The 17965-nt window shown below is 47.1% G+C and overlaps 1 non-coding gene and 2 pseudogenes across 1 annotated transcript; all 3 read right to left on the bottom strand.

Annotated features, from left to right (window-relative positions):
- Positions 1–937: 937 nt before the first annotated feature.
- LOC149191706 (25S ribosomal RNA) lies at positions 938–4054 on the bottom strand (annotated as a pseudogene).
- A 247-nt stretch (positions 4055–4301) lies between these two features.
- LOC149191705 (5.8S ribosomal RNA) lies at positions 4302–4455 on the bottom strand. Its single transcript, XR_016255319.1, has one exon. It is a non-coding gene; the product is annotated as a 5.8S ribosomal RNA (ribosomal RNA).
- A 2646-nt stretch (positions 4456–7101) lies between these two features.
- LOC149191704 (18S ribosomal RNA) lies at positions 7102–8918 on the bottom strand (annotated as a pseudogene).
- Positions 8919–17965: the final 9047 nt, after the last annotated feature.

Genomic DNA, 17965 nt, shown 5'->3' with positions numbered 1-17965 from the left:
ATGGCTTAATCTTTGAGACAAACATATGACTTCTGGCAGGATCAACCAGGTAGAACCCTCCCACTTCAAAGGGCATTCTAGGTGCTCTCTTACTAAGAGCCAACCTAAACAGCCATCAAGTCAAAGAGATATCAAAATATAATGTATAATTTTTATGCCTTGTACCTCTTGCATCCCAAGAAGGAAGCACACACAACATGCTAAGGACATGGCGAACAAATGGGTAGACCTTCTGAGCCACAACGCACCAAGGCCACTTTGGAGTTTGCAACCACGCCCTTAGAAATGCCTCCAGAAACCTGCAGGCCCTGCACTGAGGCCACCTAGGAGTCCACCCGGATAGCAGCAATGGTGGACCTCCATCTCCCGATCCCCCGCTGAAACCTCGATGTAAAGGAAACAAATGGAGAATGACCAACCATGCCACGTCTATATTATAAATGAGCCCCAACCCTCCTCGCCCCACACTGAGGCCACCTAGGAATCCACCCAGACAATAGTAATGATGGACCTCAATCTAACCAATCAACTACAGCAGCCTCGATGTGAAGGAAAAGGAAGGAAATAAAAAGAGGATGAGCAACCGCAAATCCTATCATAGAGAGGCCATAGAAACCTCTCGACCCCACACCGATGCTTCCTAGGAGTCCACTCAGATAGCATAAATAGTGGACCTCGGTTAGATGATCACCTACAATAGCCTAGACACAAAGGCAAGGGAAGGAAATAATACAAGCCAAACCGAGCCCACAACCTCCCTTAGAAATGCCCCCCAACCCTCCCCTCCTCATATGGAGACCACCTAGAAGTCCACCCGAACAGCAGCAACAATGGACCTCAATCGCATGATCGCCTGCAATAGCCTCAACGCAAAGGAAACGAAACGAAATAAAACAATACCAACCACACCCACAACCTCTCTTAGAAATGCTCCCTGACCCTCCCTGCCACGCACCGAGGCCACCTAGTAGTCCACCCGGACAACAACAATAAAAGAACATATCCAAATAGGAGGAGGGATCAGGCAGCTCCGCACCCCACACACCTTATCAACGATTCCTCTCGTACTATGTCGAATTACTATTGCAGTGCAGTTCATCAATATTGTAAAACTAACCTGTCTCACAATAGTCTAAACCCAGCTCACGTTTCCTATTAGTGGCTGAACAATCCAACACTTGGTGAATTCTGCTTCATAATGATAGGAAGAGCCGACATTGAAGGATCAACAAGCAACGTCGCTATGAATGCTTGGATGCCACAAGCTAGTTATCCCTGTGGTAACTTTTCTTAGACCTCTAGCTTCAAATTCTGAAAATCTAAAGGATCGATAGGCCACGCTTTCACAGTTTGTATTCTTACTGAAAATCAAAATCAAATGAGCTTTTACGCTTTTGTTCCACACAAGATTTTTTTTCTCGTTGAGCTCATCTTAGGACACCTACGTTATCTTTTAAAAAATGTGTTGCCCTAGCCAAACTCCCCACCTGACAATGTCTTCCACCTAGAGCGACCCACCGAAACATGCCTTATAGCCAAAAATAGGGGCAATGCCCCATCTCTGCCCCACTAAATAAGTAAAGTAATGTTAAATGTAGTGTTATTTCACTTTCACTGAAAACAGCTCCCACTTATTCTACACATTTCACGTCATTTCACAAAGTCGGACTAGAGTCAAGCTCAACAGGGTTTTCTTTCACTAATGATTCTGCCAAGGCTGTTCCCTTGATAGTGGTTTCGCCAGATAGTAGATAGGGATAGTGGGAATCTTGTTAATCCATTCATGCACATCACTAATTAGATGACGAGGCATTTGGCTACCTTAAGAGAGTCATAGTTACTCCCACTATTTACCCATGCTTGGTTCAATTTCTTCACTTTGACATTTAGAGCACTGGGTAAAAATCACATTGCATCAGCAGCTATAAGGACCATCGCAACGCATTGTTTTAATTAAACTATTAGATTCCCCTTTTTTGTACCAGTTCTGAGTTGACTGTTCAATGCATAGGGAAATGTCCCTGAAAGGAGGCATTCTACACCCATAGCCCAATCGGCACGCAGCTACCTACCCTTGTTGTGAGAACAGCTCGAGCAGACTACCAACAGACCACGAGTTGAGGGCATAGACTCCTAAGCCCAGCCCTCAGAGCCAATCCTTTTCCCAAAGTTACAGATCTATTTTGCCAACTTCCCTTACCTACATTGTTCTATTGACTAGAGGTTGTTCACCTTGGAGACATGCTGTGGTTATGAGTACGACTGGGCATGAATTGTACTCGGTCCTCCAAATTTTCAAGGGTTGTTGTGGGTGCACCGGACACCACAAGGTGTGTGGTGCTCTTCTAGGTGTTGGACCCTATCTCTGGGTGAACTGATTCCACGGTGGGCAAGCTGTTAAGAAGAAAAGATAAATCTTCCTGGGACCCCCGATAATGTATCCATATTTCCTAAAGTTGTCACCTGCCACCATGTCCTAGTTTGTGAATATTAACCTGATTCCCTCTCAAATCTCATGCAAAGTGCACCCTTTATACAAGGCTTCCCCATCTCTTAGGTTTGACTAACCCATGTGCAAGTGTTGTTCACATGAAACCTTTCCCCACTTCAGTCTTCAAAGTTCTCATTTGAATATTTGCTACCACCACCAAGATCTGCACTGGGGGCCTATCCACCCAAGCTCACGCCCGAGGTTTCTCAACAACCCCCACGTCCTCCTACTTATCGGTCCTCAGAGCAAGGAAATTGCTCCAATGGTCGAGCATAGGAGCAGGTGAGTTGTTACACACTCCTTAGCAGATTTTGACTTCCATGACCATCATCTTGTTGTCTTAATCAACCAACACCCTTTGTGGGATCTAGGTTAGCATGCAATTTGGCACCGTAACTTGAATTTCAGTTCACCCCACATCACCAATTTTTCTTACCAAAATTAGCCCACTTGGAGCTCTCGATTCCACAGTGTAGCTCAATGGAGTACCCACACCCTCTTACCTATTTAAAGTTTGAGAGTATTTGAGGGCGTTACACCCCTGATGCCTCTAATAATTTTCTTTACTTGATAAAACTCGTGCGTGAGCTCCGACTATCCTGAGGGAAACTTTAGAGGAAGCTAGCTACTAGATGGTTCGATTAGCCTTTCACCCCTATACCCAAGTTAGATGAACGATTTGCACGTTAGTATCACTATGAGCCTCCACCAGAGTTTCCTCTGGCTTCGCCCTACTTAGGCATAGTTCACCATCTTTCAGGTCCCAACAGGTGTGCTCACACTCGAACCCTTCATATAATCTAAAGGTCAGTTGACGATGCACCACCGTAGAGGAGATCTCACCCATCAGCTTCCTTGCACCTCACATGTTTTCAAACCCACCGACTCGGACACATGTTAGACTCCTTGGTCCGTGTTTCAAGATGGGTTGAATGGAAAGCCCACTAACCAACACCACGAGCACGCAGGTACACACGGCTTGCCACAAGGGTGCATGCTTGGTTCCTCGACCACTGCAACGGCAAAATGACCCCTATGCTTGTGACAATGTAGCAACCTGTGTTGGTTTGCACCTCAAGTCGAGCGGCAGACTAGCCTGAGCCATTCCACATCCAACAAAGACGCATCGACAACCTCCATCCACTTCCCTCCCGACAATTTCAAGCACTCTTTAACTCTCTTTTTAGATTCCTTTTCATGTTTCCCTCGTGGTACTTGTTCGCTATCGGTCTCTCGCCCGTATTTAGCCTTGGATGGAATTTACCACCCAATTAGGGCTGCATTCACAAAAAACCTGACTCGCTGACAATGCCTCGTGATGCAATAGGGTCTCGGCCCGACGGGGCTGTCACCCTCTCAGGTTCCCCCTTCCAAGGGACTTGGCCGAGGTCCACCACTGAGGAAGCTTCTACCTACTACAATTCAGGTGACACTACCACCAGAATTTCATGTTGGGCTCTTCCCGGTTTGCTTGCCGCTACTAGGGGAATCCTTTTAAGTTTTCTTTCCTTCGCTCAATTATATGCTTAAACTCAGTGGGTGTTCTCGTCTGAGCTGAGGTCACAAGGTTGGAGCTAATTCTGCCCTACCCAATGGCAGGACAAGAGACAGCAAAGCAAGTTTGAGTGATGCCACAAAAAGCCTACATTAGCTAACATAGACTGCCCATCCAAGGGGACAAGATCACCACTCACTGACACATGCCACGAAACATCGATTGAGGTATCTCAGCCAACCACACTGCATTGGGCATGGACGACCAGCCCTGTTTCTCCCTAACATATTGCAGGGAGAGCATTTGAATGGGATGCAACGCCCAGACAAATGTTCCCTCGACTGAAGCCTCAGGTGCAAATTGCGTTCAAAAACTCGATGATTCATGGGATTCTACAGTTCACACTAAGTATCACATTTCACTACGTTCTTCATCGTAACAAGAACCAAGATATCTGTTTTTGAGATTCGTTTCCACGTATTACCAAAAAATCTGCCACAACACTAAATAGGGGCACCCCCCACAACAAATGTAAGGCTAAGGGCCAAAATGAGGAGAGGAAGAAAAATGCATGAAAGAAAGAGAAACAAAGGTGTCTACCCCCCTCATAGGAGGAGGCTCAAATAGAGAACAATCTACCCCAGCCCCACGCCCTATTAAAAAGGGGGGAAATGCATGGAACAACAATCAAGAAAGACTAGGGTGGCCACCCTAGGAGCTCGCACTGCTTTTAATCCTTCTCGAACACCAATCCAAAACAATTCCCCCTTTTCTCCATAAAGCTAGGGACTGAAATGAAGAAGGGAAGAAAACAAGGTGAAAGAAATAGAGATCAAACGTGGCTACCAGCTCACAAGGGGAGGCTCAAACAAATCACAAGCCTCCTGAGCTCTGTGCTTTCATAAAAAGGGGGGAATTGAAGGGGACAATGATCGAGAAGGACTAGGGTGGCCACCCCAAGAGCTCGCACTGCATTTCATCCTTCCCGAACACCAATCCACAACAATCCCACCTTTTCTCCGTAAAGCTAGGGGCCAAAAGGAAGAAGGGAAGAAAACAACATGAAAGAAAGGGATATCAACTATGGCTACCGGCTCACAAGCCGAGGCTTCAAATAGAGAACAAGCTTCCCCAACCCCATGCCTAGGAAAAAAGGGGGAACTGCAGGGGCCAATGATCGAGAAGGACTAGGGTGGACACCCTGGGAGCCCGTACTGCGTTTCATCCTTCTCCATAAATATAAGGGTGAAAAGGACGAAGGGAAGAAAACAACATGAAAGAAAGAGAGATATCGAACGTGTCTATCGGCTCAAAGGGGAGGCTCAAATAGAGAACAAGTCTCCCAAACCTTGTTCCCTCACAAAAAGGGGGCAACTGTAAGGGATGACGATTGAGAAGGACTAGGGTGGCCACCCCCAGAACTCGCACTCCTTTTCATCCTTCCTAAACACCAATCCATAATAATCCCACCTTTTCTCCATAAACCTAGGGCCCAAAAGCAAGAAGGGAAGAAAATAATGTGAAAGCAAGAGATATCAAATGTGGCTACTAGCTCACCAGGGAAGGCTCAAATAGAGAAGAAGCTTCCAAAACCTCGTGCCTTCACAAAAATGGGGGAACTACAGGGGACGACGATTGAGAAGGACTAGGGTGGTCACCCCGGGAACTCGCACTGCTTTTCATCCTTCCCGAACACCAATCCACAACAGTCCCACCTCTTCTCCATAAAGCTACGGGTAAAAGGAAGAAGGGAAGAAAACAACACCAAAGAAACAGAGATCCCAAGAAAAGAGAGAAGCTCAACGACACGCTGAGTAGATGTCTTCTAACTTAAATTAAATCCAACAAGGCACCCAATCAAAATGCATCCCACCTCTTTATAGCCTCCCACATACATTACGGCACAACACCTTTTCTAGCTTACAACATAACAAACAACAATCAAACAACCAAGCAAATAAATCACAACCTAAACTTAACAACTAGAAAATACAAGGGCTGCGATGAGACCAGTGTCTGGAGCATGTTACTGAGAGGTAAACAACCCCCCAACCCATAACAAGGCTTCAAATGACAAATAGACCACTAATAACAAACCCACCCCACTATTGCACCCCTCAGTGTATTAAAAACCCAACAAACTTTCCAGCGAGAAAGTCAACGGGGGTTAAGAATCAAACTCCAAAGAGGAGTTGTCACAGGGTAACACTCAATGTTGGAGAAAGCCATATGCCACAAATACATCAATGGTGCAAGGCCACTAAAAAGAGGGACGTCCGCAAAGTGCACACCACAAAACAAAGAAATGACCAAGTCCCACAAAAAACCCACAATCCAAAGGAAGGAACAAAGACACAACCCACTACTTCTTTTTTCCTTAGAAGGGGAGTGGCTCATGAGAGGATGAGGAATTCCCTCGACAAAAAAGCCACAGGATAAGATTGCGACCCTCATGCCCATTGGTAGGGAGAATTGCAATCTTGATGGAGCTCAGACTAAGGGAGGGGTTTTTCATTACCTGGACACCCAACCCTTCCACGAGGGCATCCCAATGGGTTGAACCAATCTTCTTCCATCCCATACTAACCCCACCCCAAACATTTCCCCTCCCGGAAGGTTTGAGCTACCAGGCGCACGAGCAACCACTCCCTCAACCCAACCACCAGCAAAAAATTTCACCCAAGCAACACATCAACCACTGTCACCTTTCTGAGAGAACCAACTATGGAAGCTCGCATCCTTGGCCCATGCCTTCAAGTGAGAAAAATACCGAGCACCGACGCTACGAATGAGTATAAATTTGTCCATCGTATTTCCCAAGCACCTCAACTACAGCAACCATGCTCGGAAGAACAGATCGTCGGAAGGGCTCCCAAGAAACAAGCTTCTGAACCCCCTATAGGAACATATTGGGGGGAATAAAAACAAAGGATGGGTGGGACAAGCACAAGCATGGCTTACAAGCACACACACGAAAAACAAGCGTTACCTCAAGACAAGCAACCAACAATGTTCCCGCCAAACACCAAACCCGCTCCCCTAGAGACACACCACACAGTCCCACATTGCAATCAAAACCCAACCAACCCGAACCAAAAAAGAAAACCCCTGCTATCAATGATCCTACTGTAGCTTCACCTGCGGTGAGCTTTTTATTACTTCTCCTTCCTCTAAATGATAAGGTTCAATGAACTTCTCATGACGTCGACAGCATCAAACCACCATCGCCGACACAATTCGAACACTTCACTGGATCATTCAATCGGTATGAGTGATGGATGATGTGTACAAAGGGCAGGGACGTAGTCAACACAAGTTGATGACACACACTTACTAGGAATTCCTCATTGAAGACAAATAATTGCAATGGTCTATCCCCATCACGATGTAATTTGAGAAGATTTCACAATCCTCTAGAACCAGGAAGAAAAAATCATTGGCTGCATCAATGTAGTGCACGTGCAGCCTAGAACATCTAAGGGCATCACAAACATGTTATTGCCTCAAACTTCCATGGCCTAAATGGACATAGTCCCTATAAGAAGCTGCCGAGAAAGGGAAACCTCCATGTAGCTAGTTAGCAGGCTAAGGTCTTGTTCATTATCAGAATTAACCAGACAAATCGCTCCACCAACTAAGAATGGCCATGCACCACCACCCATAGAATCAAGAAAGAGCTCTCAATCTGTCAATCCTTACTATGTCTGGATCTGGTAGGTTTCCCCGTGTTGAGTCAAATTAAGCCACAGGCTCCACTCCTGGTGGTGCCCTTCCATCAATTCCTTTATGTTTCAGCCTTGCAACCATACTCCCCCCCAGAATGCAAACACTCTGATTTCTCAAAAGTGGTTGGCGAAGTATTTAGAGTAATAACATTCGTCGATCCCTGGTTGGCATCATTTATGGTTGAGACTAGGATGGTATCTGATCATCTTCAATCCCCCAACTTTCATTCTAGATTAATGAAAACATCCTTGGCAAATGATTTCGCAGTGTCTGTCTTTCATAAATCCAAGAATTTTGCCTCTGACAATGAAATACAAATGCCCCCGACAATCCCTATTAATCATTACTCCAGTCCCAAAGGCTAAGATAATAGGACCACACTCCTATCACATTATTCCATGCTAATGTATTCAGAGCATAAGCTTTCTTTGAGCACTCTAATTTTTTTCAAAGTAACAATGTCGGAGCTGCGACCCAGCCAATTAAGGCTAGGAGCATTCCGCCGACAAAAGGGATGGAAGGGTAGGTGCACGTCGAGTAGTCAGATTGACCTTTACGTCCCAAGATCCGACTATGATATTTTTAACTAAAACAACTTAAATATACGCTATTGGTGTTAGAATTACTACAGCTGTTGGCACCAGACTTTCCCTCCAATGGATCCTCATTAAGGGATTTAGATTGTACTAATTCCAATTACCAGACTCGATGAGCCTAGTATTGTTATTTATTGTCACTACCTCCCCATGTCAGGATTGGTTAATTTGTGCACTTAATACCTTCCTTGGATGTGGTAGCCGTTTCTCAGGCTCCCTCTCGGGAATTGAACCCTAATTCTCCATCACCCGTCACCACCATGGTAGGCCTCTATCCTACCATCGAAAGTTGATAGGGCAGAAATTTGAATGAAGCATCTCTAGCACAAGGGTTCTGTGATCTGTCGAGTTATCATGATTCACCAAAGAAGTGGGCAAGCTCACGCCAGCCTTTTATCTAAAAAATGCATCCCTTCAAAAGAGTCGGGACTTGGTGCATGTATTAGCTATAGAATTACTAGGGTTATCCGAGTAGTATGCTACCATCAAAAAAACTATAACTATTTTAATGAGCCATTTGCAGTTTCACAATGTGAATTAGTTCATACTTAGACATGCATGGCTTAATCTTTGAGACAAGCATATGACTACTGGTAGGATCAACCAGGTAGCACCCTCCCACTTCAAAGGGAATTTTGGGTGCTCTCTTACCAAGAGCCAACCTGAACACCCATCAAGTCAAAGAGATATCAAAATATCATGTAAAACTTTTATGCCTTGTACCTCTTGCATCCCAAGAAGGAAGCACAATGTACCAAGGCCACTTCAGAGTTTGCAACCATGCCCCAACCAACAAGAAAATGAGTGATCACTCACCCACTCCCTTAGAAATGCCTCCAAAGGTCTCCACGCCCTGCATCGGGGCCACCTAGGAGTCCACCCGGACAGCAACAATGATGCACCTTGATCTACCAATTGCCTGTGGCGGCCTCGATGTAAAGGAAACAAAGGGAAAATGACCAACCACGCAACCTCTATATTATAAATGAGCCCCAACCCTCCCTGCCCCACATCGAGGCCACCGAGGAATCCACTCAAATAGTAGCAATGATGGACCTTGATCTCCCGATTTCCTGCAGTAGCCTCGATGTGAAGGAAAATGAAGGAAATAAAAAGAAGATGACTGACCACAAATCCTATCAGAGAGAGGCCATACAAAACTCCCCGCCCCATACCAATACCACCTAGGAGTCCACCCAGACAGCAGCAACAGTGGACCTCGATTAGATGATCACCTACAAAAACCTTGACACAAAGGCAAGGGAAGAAAAATAATACAAGAAAAACCGAGCCCGCAACCTCCCTTAGAAATGCTCCCCAACACTCCCCTCCCCACATAGAGGCTACCTAGGAGTCCACCCAGAAAGCAACAATGATGGACCTTGATCGCATGATCGCCTGCAGTAGCCTCAACGCAAAGGAAATGTAAGGAAATAAAACAAGACCAACCAAGCCCACAACCTCTCTTAGAAATGCCTCCTGACCCTCCTCGCCCTGCACCAAGGCCACCTAGGAGTCCACATAGACAGCAGCAATGGTGGACCTCGATCGCTTGACCACCTATGTCAATGAAAATTTGAAGGAAAAGGAAGGAAATAAATGCAAATCAAGAGGCTTGCTACATAATACAAGAACATATCCAAACCAGAGGAGGGATCGGGGAGCTCCGAACCCCACACATCCTACATACAGGCAACCTAGGAGATTGCCCATAGCATTACCCACTGGACATTGAATAATTTTCACCTACAGCCACATCCACATAGAGGAGAGAGGTCAAAGCTTTCCACCTCAAAATCCTTCTTCCAGATAGGCCCCACCATTGACGTAGGAAGCCTCCTCCCCATTGGACCACAAGCACATACACAATTGAAAAAACAAATGCCCATAAACGTTGTGACTTAACATTTCCAACAACAAAAGCCTTCCATGCATGCGATATGCAAGGAAAAAGCCGACCACTCAATCAAACATATGGGCCAACACAACTATCAAAACCTCAAAGCCAACACAACCATAGATGATGTGCACTTTGAAAGGAATGCCAACCCTTAACTTTATAATAAGAAGAACAGAGCCTCACATCGCCTGATGGAAAAAGAAAGAAAGAGGGAGGGTAGGTGGTTTACAACCAAAACTCTTCCAATTTCCTCTTAAATGTATGCATCTCAACCAACAATTCCAACATAGAAAGATTACAAGCACAAGAAATCAGCACCATAAATAGCCGAACAATGAAGAGGCTAGCCATCACTGGGAGCCACACCACAATAACCCATACATCTCTAAGAACTTAGAGCAAAAGGGGAATTGTTCACATATGCCTCCCGAGAAAAGCATGGCCAACATTATCACTCATGTGCTACTAAGTGGGTATGGAGAGAAGATGAAAATCGGCCACCCTACAAATGAGCCAAGGCTATTCTTGAGGCAAACCTAAAAAACCAACTCAATTACTAACCCACCTTTCACATGAAAAGAAAACCCCTCCCCACCAAATAGGGAGGAGGTGAACAGTATAATGAGGAGCCAATTTCAATGGAGCCACACATGGCTACCCAGCCCAATCAAAATTTTCTATTCACAACAACCGAGGGGCATAATAGCGACATAGGCATGATGTAGTTTTGGGGTTTCCATCTAGGACCACAATAACAAAGGCTCAAAGGAGCGTTGAGAAAACTTGAACAATTTTATCTTTCGGATGGGCAAGAGGGACGGGGACGAGCATGGCCAACATTACCGCTCATGTGCTACCAAGTGGGGATGGAGAGAAGATGAAAATTGGCCACCCTACAAATGACCCAAGGCCATCATTCAGGAAAACCCGACAAAAAAACTCAATTACCAACCCACCTTTCACACAGAAAGAAAACCTATCACTTGTATCATTTGGACGGGCATGAGGGACCAGGATGAGCTAGGGAGCCACACCACAAAAACCCATACAACTTCAAGAACTTAGAGAACAGAAGGGGAATTGTTCACATATGCCTCCTGAGATGAGCATGACCAACATTACGACTCATGTGCTACCGAGTGGGGATGGAGAGAAGATGAAAATTGGCCACCATATAAATGAACCAAGGCCATCCTTCAGGCAAAACTAAACAGACATCTTAATTACCAGCCCATTTTTCACACGAAAAGTAAGACCGCACCCAAACGAGTTTACATGGGTGCCCTCACACGACCTGACCTGACCGAACCAAATGAGTTTTCATGGGTTCCCTCACACAACACAAAATTACCTGACCTGACCCAACTAAGTTTACATGGGTGCCCACACACGACCAAAATGAAGGCACAAGGGAGAGCAAAGCAAACTAGTTACATGAACGTGCACAAAGCCCAACCTGGGTCACAACTTAGCAATTTTGATACAGGCTTGTGTGCCCAGGTGGGCCCTCACACTGAAAGACTTGACCAAATGAGTTTACATGGGCGCCCTCACACGACCCGCCTGAACGAGTTAACATGGGCGCCCTCAAACGACCTGCCCGAACGATTTTACATGGCTGCCCACAAACGACCCACCCGATCGATTTTACACGGGCACCCTCAAACGACCGGCACGAATGCGTTTACATGGATGTCCACACACAACCAAAACGAAGGCACAAGGTAGAGTTAGGAAAACGAGCTACATGAACATGCACAAAGCTCACTTCAAGTCACAACTTAGCATTTCTAATACAGGATCGTGTGCCCAGGCATGCCCTCACACTGAACAACCTGACCGAACCAGTTTACATGGATGGCCTCGCCCGACCTGCCTGACCCGCCTGAATGAGTTTACATGGATGCCCTCGCCCGACCAACCCGAACGAGTTAACACAAATGCCCTCAAATGACCCACATGAATGAGTTTATAGGGACGCACTAAAACGACCCACCCGAATGAGTTGACATGGACACCCTCAAACGACCCACTCGAACGAGTTTAGATGCACGCCCATACAACTAAAATGAAGGCACAAGGGAGAGTCAGGCAAATGAGCTGCACAAACGTGCACAAAGCCCACCCCAGGTCACAAATTAGCATTTTTGATATGGGCTCATGTGCCTGGCATGCCCACACACTGAACGACCCAACCGAACGAGTTTACAAAGACACCTTCGCTCGACCTGCCTGAATAAGTTTACACGGACGCCCTCACTTAACCCGCGTGAACAAGTTTACATAGACTCCCTCAAATGACTTGCACGAATGACCTGCCCGAACAAGTTTACACAGATGCCCTCAAATGACCCGCTCGAGTGAGTTGACACGGACACCCTCAAATGACCCACCCGAACGAGTTTACATGGGCACCCACATGACCGAAATGAATGCACAAGGGAGAGTCGGGAAAACGAGCTACATGAACATGCACAAAGCCCACCCCAGGTCACAACATAGCATTTTTAATATGGGCTCATGTGCCCGGGCGCACCCTCACACTGAACGACCCGACCCAATGAGTTTACATGGAGACCCTTGCTTGACCCGCCCGAACAAGTTTACATAAATGCCCTCGCCCAACCCACCTAAAAGAGTTTACATGGATGCCCTCAAATGACCTACCTGAATGAGTTTACATGGATGCCTTCAAATGACCCACCCACATGAGTTGACATGGACGCCCTCAAACGACCTACTCGAATGAGTTTACATGGGTTCCCACATGACCAAAACTAAGGAACAAGGGAGAGCCGGGACAATGAGCTCCATGAACATGCACAAAGCCCACCCCGGGTCATAACTTAGCATTTTTGATACGGACTCGTGTGCCTGGGCACACCCTCACATTGAAATTTTTGCCCAAATGGGTTTACACAAATGCCCTTGCCTGACCCACTCGACCTCCCAAACGAGTTTACATGGGTTCCCTCGCCCGACCCACCCGAATGAGTTTACACAGATGCCCTCAAATGACCTACCTGAATGACCCACTTGAACGAGTTTACACGGACACCCTCAAATGTCCGACCTGAATGAGTTGACATGGATGCCCTCAAATGACCTATCCGAATGAGTTTACATGGGTGCCCACATGACCGAAACGAAGGCATAAGGGAGTGTCGGACAAACGATCTGTACGAACATGTACAAGGCCCACCCCAGGTCACAACTTAGCATTTTTTATACAGGCTTGTGTGCTCAGGTGAGCCATCACACTAAATGACCTGACCAAATGAGTTTACACACACACACTCACTGAACCACCTGAACGAGTTTACATGGACGCCCTTGCCCTACCCGCCCGAATGATCCTCCCAAACGAGTTTACACGGACGCTCTCAAATGACCCACCTGAATGACCCACTCGAACGAGTTGACATGGATGTCCTCAAACAACCCACTTGAATGAGTTTACATGGGTGCCCACATGACAAAAATGAGGGGACAAGGGAGTGTAAGGCACATGAGTTGCACGAACATGCACAAAGCCCACCCCTAGTCATAACTTATAAATTTTTATATGGGCTTGTGTTCTTGGGCATGCTCTGACAGTGAACGGCCTGACCGAACGAGTTTAAATGAACACCCTCACCTGACCCACCTGAACGAGTTTACATGGACACCATCGCCCAACCCACCTAAACGAGTTTACAATAGACGCCCTCAAACTACTCGCCCGAATGACCCACCTGAACGAGTTTACATGGACGCCCTCAAATGACCCGCCCAAACGAGTTTACAGGGACGACCTCAAACGACATGCCCGAATGACCCGCCTGAATGAGTTTACACAAATGCCTTCAAATGACCCGCCTGAACGACCTGCCCGAACAAGTTTACATGGACGCCCTCAAACGAACCGCCCGAACGAGTTGACACGGATACCCTCAAATGACCCAAACGAACGAGTTTACATGGGCACCCACACGGCTGAAATGAAGGAACGAGGGAGAGTCATGCTAACGAGCTGCACGAACATGCACAAAGTCCATCCCGAGTCACAACTTAGCATTTTTTATACAGGCTCGTGTGTCTCGTCGTGCCCTCACACTAAAGAACCCGACCGAACAAGTTTACACGAATGCCCTCACCCAACCGGCCTAAAGGAGTTTACACAGATGCACTAAAACGACCCATCCGAACGCGTTTACATGGACGCCCTCAAATGACCTGCCTGAATGACCTCCCTGAATGAGTTGACGCACACGCCCTCAAACGACTCGCCTTAATGAGTTTACATGGGCACCCACACGACCGAAATAAAGGGACAAGGCAGAGACAAGCAAACAAGCTGCACAAACATGCATAAAGCCCACCCCAGGTCACAACTTAGCATTTTTAATACGGGCTTGTGTGCCCAGGCACGCCCTCACACTAAATGACCTGACTAAACAAGTTTACATGGATTCTCTTGCCCGACCCGCCCAAACAAGTATACACGGATGCCCTCACTCGACCCGCCTGAACGAGATTTCACGGACACCCTCAAATGACTCACCTGAACAATCCACCCCAACAAGTTTACACGGAAGCCCTCAAATGATCCACTTGAACGACCCACTTAAACAAGTTTACATGAACGCCCTCAAATGACCCGCCCGAATGACCTGCCCAAACGATTTTACATGGACACCCTCAAACGACCCACCTGAATGACCCACCTGAATGAGTTGATACATATTCCCTCAAACGAATCGCCCAAATGAGTTTACATGGGCGCCCACACGACCGAAACGAAGGGACAAGGGAGAGCCGGGTAAATGAGCTGCACGAACGTACACAATGCTCACCCCGGGTCACAACCTAGCATTTTTTATACGAGATCATGTGCCTAAGTGTGCCCTCACACTGAACGACCTGACCGAATGAGTTTACATGGAAACCCTCACCTGACCTGCCCGAACGATTTTACATGGGCGCCCTCTCCCAACCTACCCAATTGATTTTACACGGACACCCTCAAAAGACCCGCTCGAACGACCCACCCAAACGAGTTTACAAGGACGCCGTAAAACGACCCTCCCGAACGAGTTGACATGGACGCCCTCAAACGACCCACCTGAATGAGTTTACATGGGTGCCCACACGATCAAAACAAAGGGAAAATGGAGAGTTGGGAAAATGAGCTGCACGAACATGCACAAAGCCCACCCTAGGTCACAACTTAGCATTTTTTATATGGGATCGTGTGCCAGGGAACGTTGTCACAATGAACGACCTGATCGAACGAGTTTACACGGATGCCCTAATTTGACCTGCCCGAATGAGTTTACATGGGCGCCCCCACGACCAAAATAAAGGCACAAGGAAGATTCCATCAAACAAGCTACACAAACATGCATAAAGCCCACCCCTAGTCACAATTTAGCATTTTTGATACGAGCTTGTGTGGGTTGGCGTGCCCTCACACTAAACCATCCGTGCAAACGATTTTACACGAACACCCTCGCCCGACCCGCTCGACCCACCCGAACGAGTTTACACGGACACCCTCGCCTAACCCGCCCGAATGACCCACCACAACAAGTTTACATTGATGCCCTCAAAAGAACCACCCAATCGAGTTTCCTTGGATGCCCTCAAATGACCCTCTCGAACGACCTGCTCGAACAAGTTTACATAGATGCCCTCAAACAACCCACCTGAATGAGTTTACATGGGTGCCCACATGACTGAAATGAAGGCTCAAGGGAGAGTTGGGCAAACGAGCTGCATGAATGTGCACAAAGCCCACCACGGGTCACAAATTAACATTTTTGATATAGAATCATGTGCCCAAGTGCGCCCTCACACTGAATGACCCGAACGCACTAGTTTACAGGAACGCCCTCAAACGACTCGCCCGAACGAGTTTACATGAGCGCCCTTGAATGACCCACCCAAACTAGTTGACATGAACGCCTTCAAACGACCCGGCCGAAGGACCCACCCGAACAAGTTTACATGGACACCCTCAAATGACCCACCCGAACAAGTTTACACAGATGCACTCAAACAACCCGCCCGAACGAGTTTAGATGGGCACCCACACTCCAAAACAAAGGCACAAGGGAGAGTCAGGCAAACACGCTGCACGAATGTGCACAAAGACCACCTTGGGTCACAACTTACATCTTTTATACGGGCTCATCTGCCCGGGCATGCCCTCACACTGAACGACATGACCGAACGAGTTTACGTAGGTGCCATCAAATGACCCTCCTGAACGATTTTACATGGAAAACAACCTGCCTGAACGAGTTTACATGGAAAACAACTAGCCAGAACGAGTTTACATGGGCGCCCTCAAACGACCCGCCAAAATGAGTTTACATGGCCGCCCTCAAACAACCCACCCGAATGAGTTTACATGGCAAATGATATTCCCAAATGAGTTTACACGGGCGCCCTAAAATGTCCCGTTTGAATGAGTTTACATGGAAAATGACCTGCTCGAATGAGTTTACATAGCAAACAACCCTCAAATGACCTGCTTAAATGATTTTACATGGAAAACGACGCTCCCGAATGAGTTTATAGGGGTGCCCTCAAACAACCTGCCTAAACGATTTTACATGGCAAACGACTTGCCCAAACGAGTTTACATGGGCGCCCTAAAATGACTCGCGCGAATGAGTTTACATAACAAACAACCTACCTGAACAAGTTTACACAGGAAAACGACCCACCTGAATGAGTTTGCACAGGCAAATGACCTGCTCGAATGAGTTTACACGACAAACGTGCTACACGAGTGAGTTTACATGGGCTTTGACACATAACCGAAATGAAGGCACAAGGGCAGTCGGGAAAATGTGCAAAAAACCCACCCCTGGTCACAAGTTAGCATTTTTTATAGGGCCATGTGTGCCCTGGGTGCCCTCACATGACACGACACTACCGGAACTGACCCGACCCACCACAACGCGTTTGCACAGGCACCCACACATGACACGTCCTGACCCGCCTGAACTAAATTTGGGGTTTCCATGGGTGCACAACCTAATCGAAATTTAAGATTTTCGTGGGTGCACGACTCGAATGAAGGCACGAGGGAACGTAGGGAAAATGGGCTGCATGAATATGTAGAAGACACATGGGCGGTCATGACTTAGCATTTTTCGCACGGCCACGTGTGCCCGAGCACCCACACATGGCACGACATGACCCGATTGGCCTTTGGTGAGTTGACCTGAGTCACCCAAATGCGTTTACATGGGCACCCACACACGACATGACACGACCTGACCCAAACAAAATTTTGGGTTTCCATGGGTGCACTACCCGAACGAAATTTGGGGTTTCCATGGGCACATGAATCGAATGAAGGTACAAGGGAGCGTCAGGAAAATGGGCCACACGAATGTGTAGAAGGCACATGGGGGGTTGTGACTTAGCATTTTTTGGCACTGCCACATGTGCCTGAGCACCCACGCATGGCATGATTTGACCCCCCAGAATGAAATTTAGGGTTTCCATGGGTACACGACCTGAACGAAGGCACGAGGGAGCATCGGGAAAATGGGTCACTCAAACATGTAGAAGGCACACAGGCAGTCACATCTTAGCATTTTTTGCACAACCACATGTTCCTAAGCACCCACACATAGCATGGCATGACCCAACCTAACTCACTCGAATGCATTTGCATGGGCACCCACACAAGACACGACCTGACCTGCCCGAATGAAATTTGGGGTTTCCATGTGTGCATGACCCGAACAAAATTTGAG

Source organism: Pinus tabuliformis, chromosome 2_2 (genome assembly GCF_031772625.1).
Source record: "Pinus tabuliformis cultivar Carrire ecotype Pingquan chromosome 2_2, CPIR1, whole genome shotgun sequence".
Lineage (NCBI taxonomy): Eukaryota > Viridiplantae > Streptophyta > Pinopsida > Pinales > Pinaceae > Pinus > Pinus tabuliformis.
Note: the sequence above shows the minus strand (reverse complement) of the source record. Positions and strands in the feature narration are given on the sequence as shown.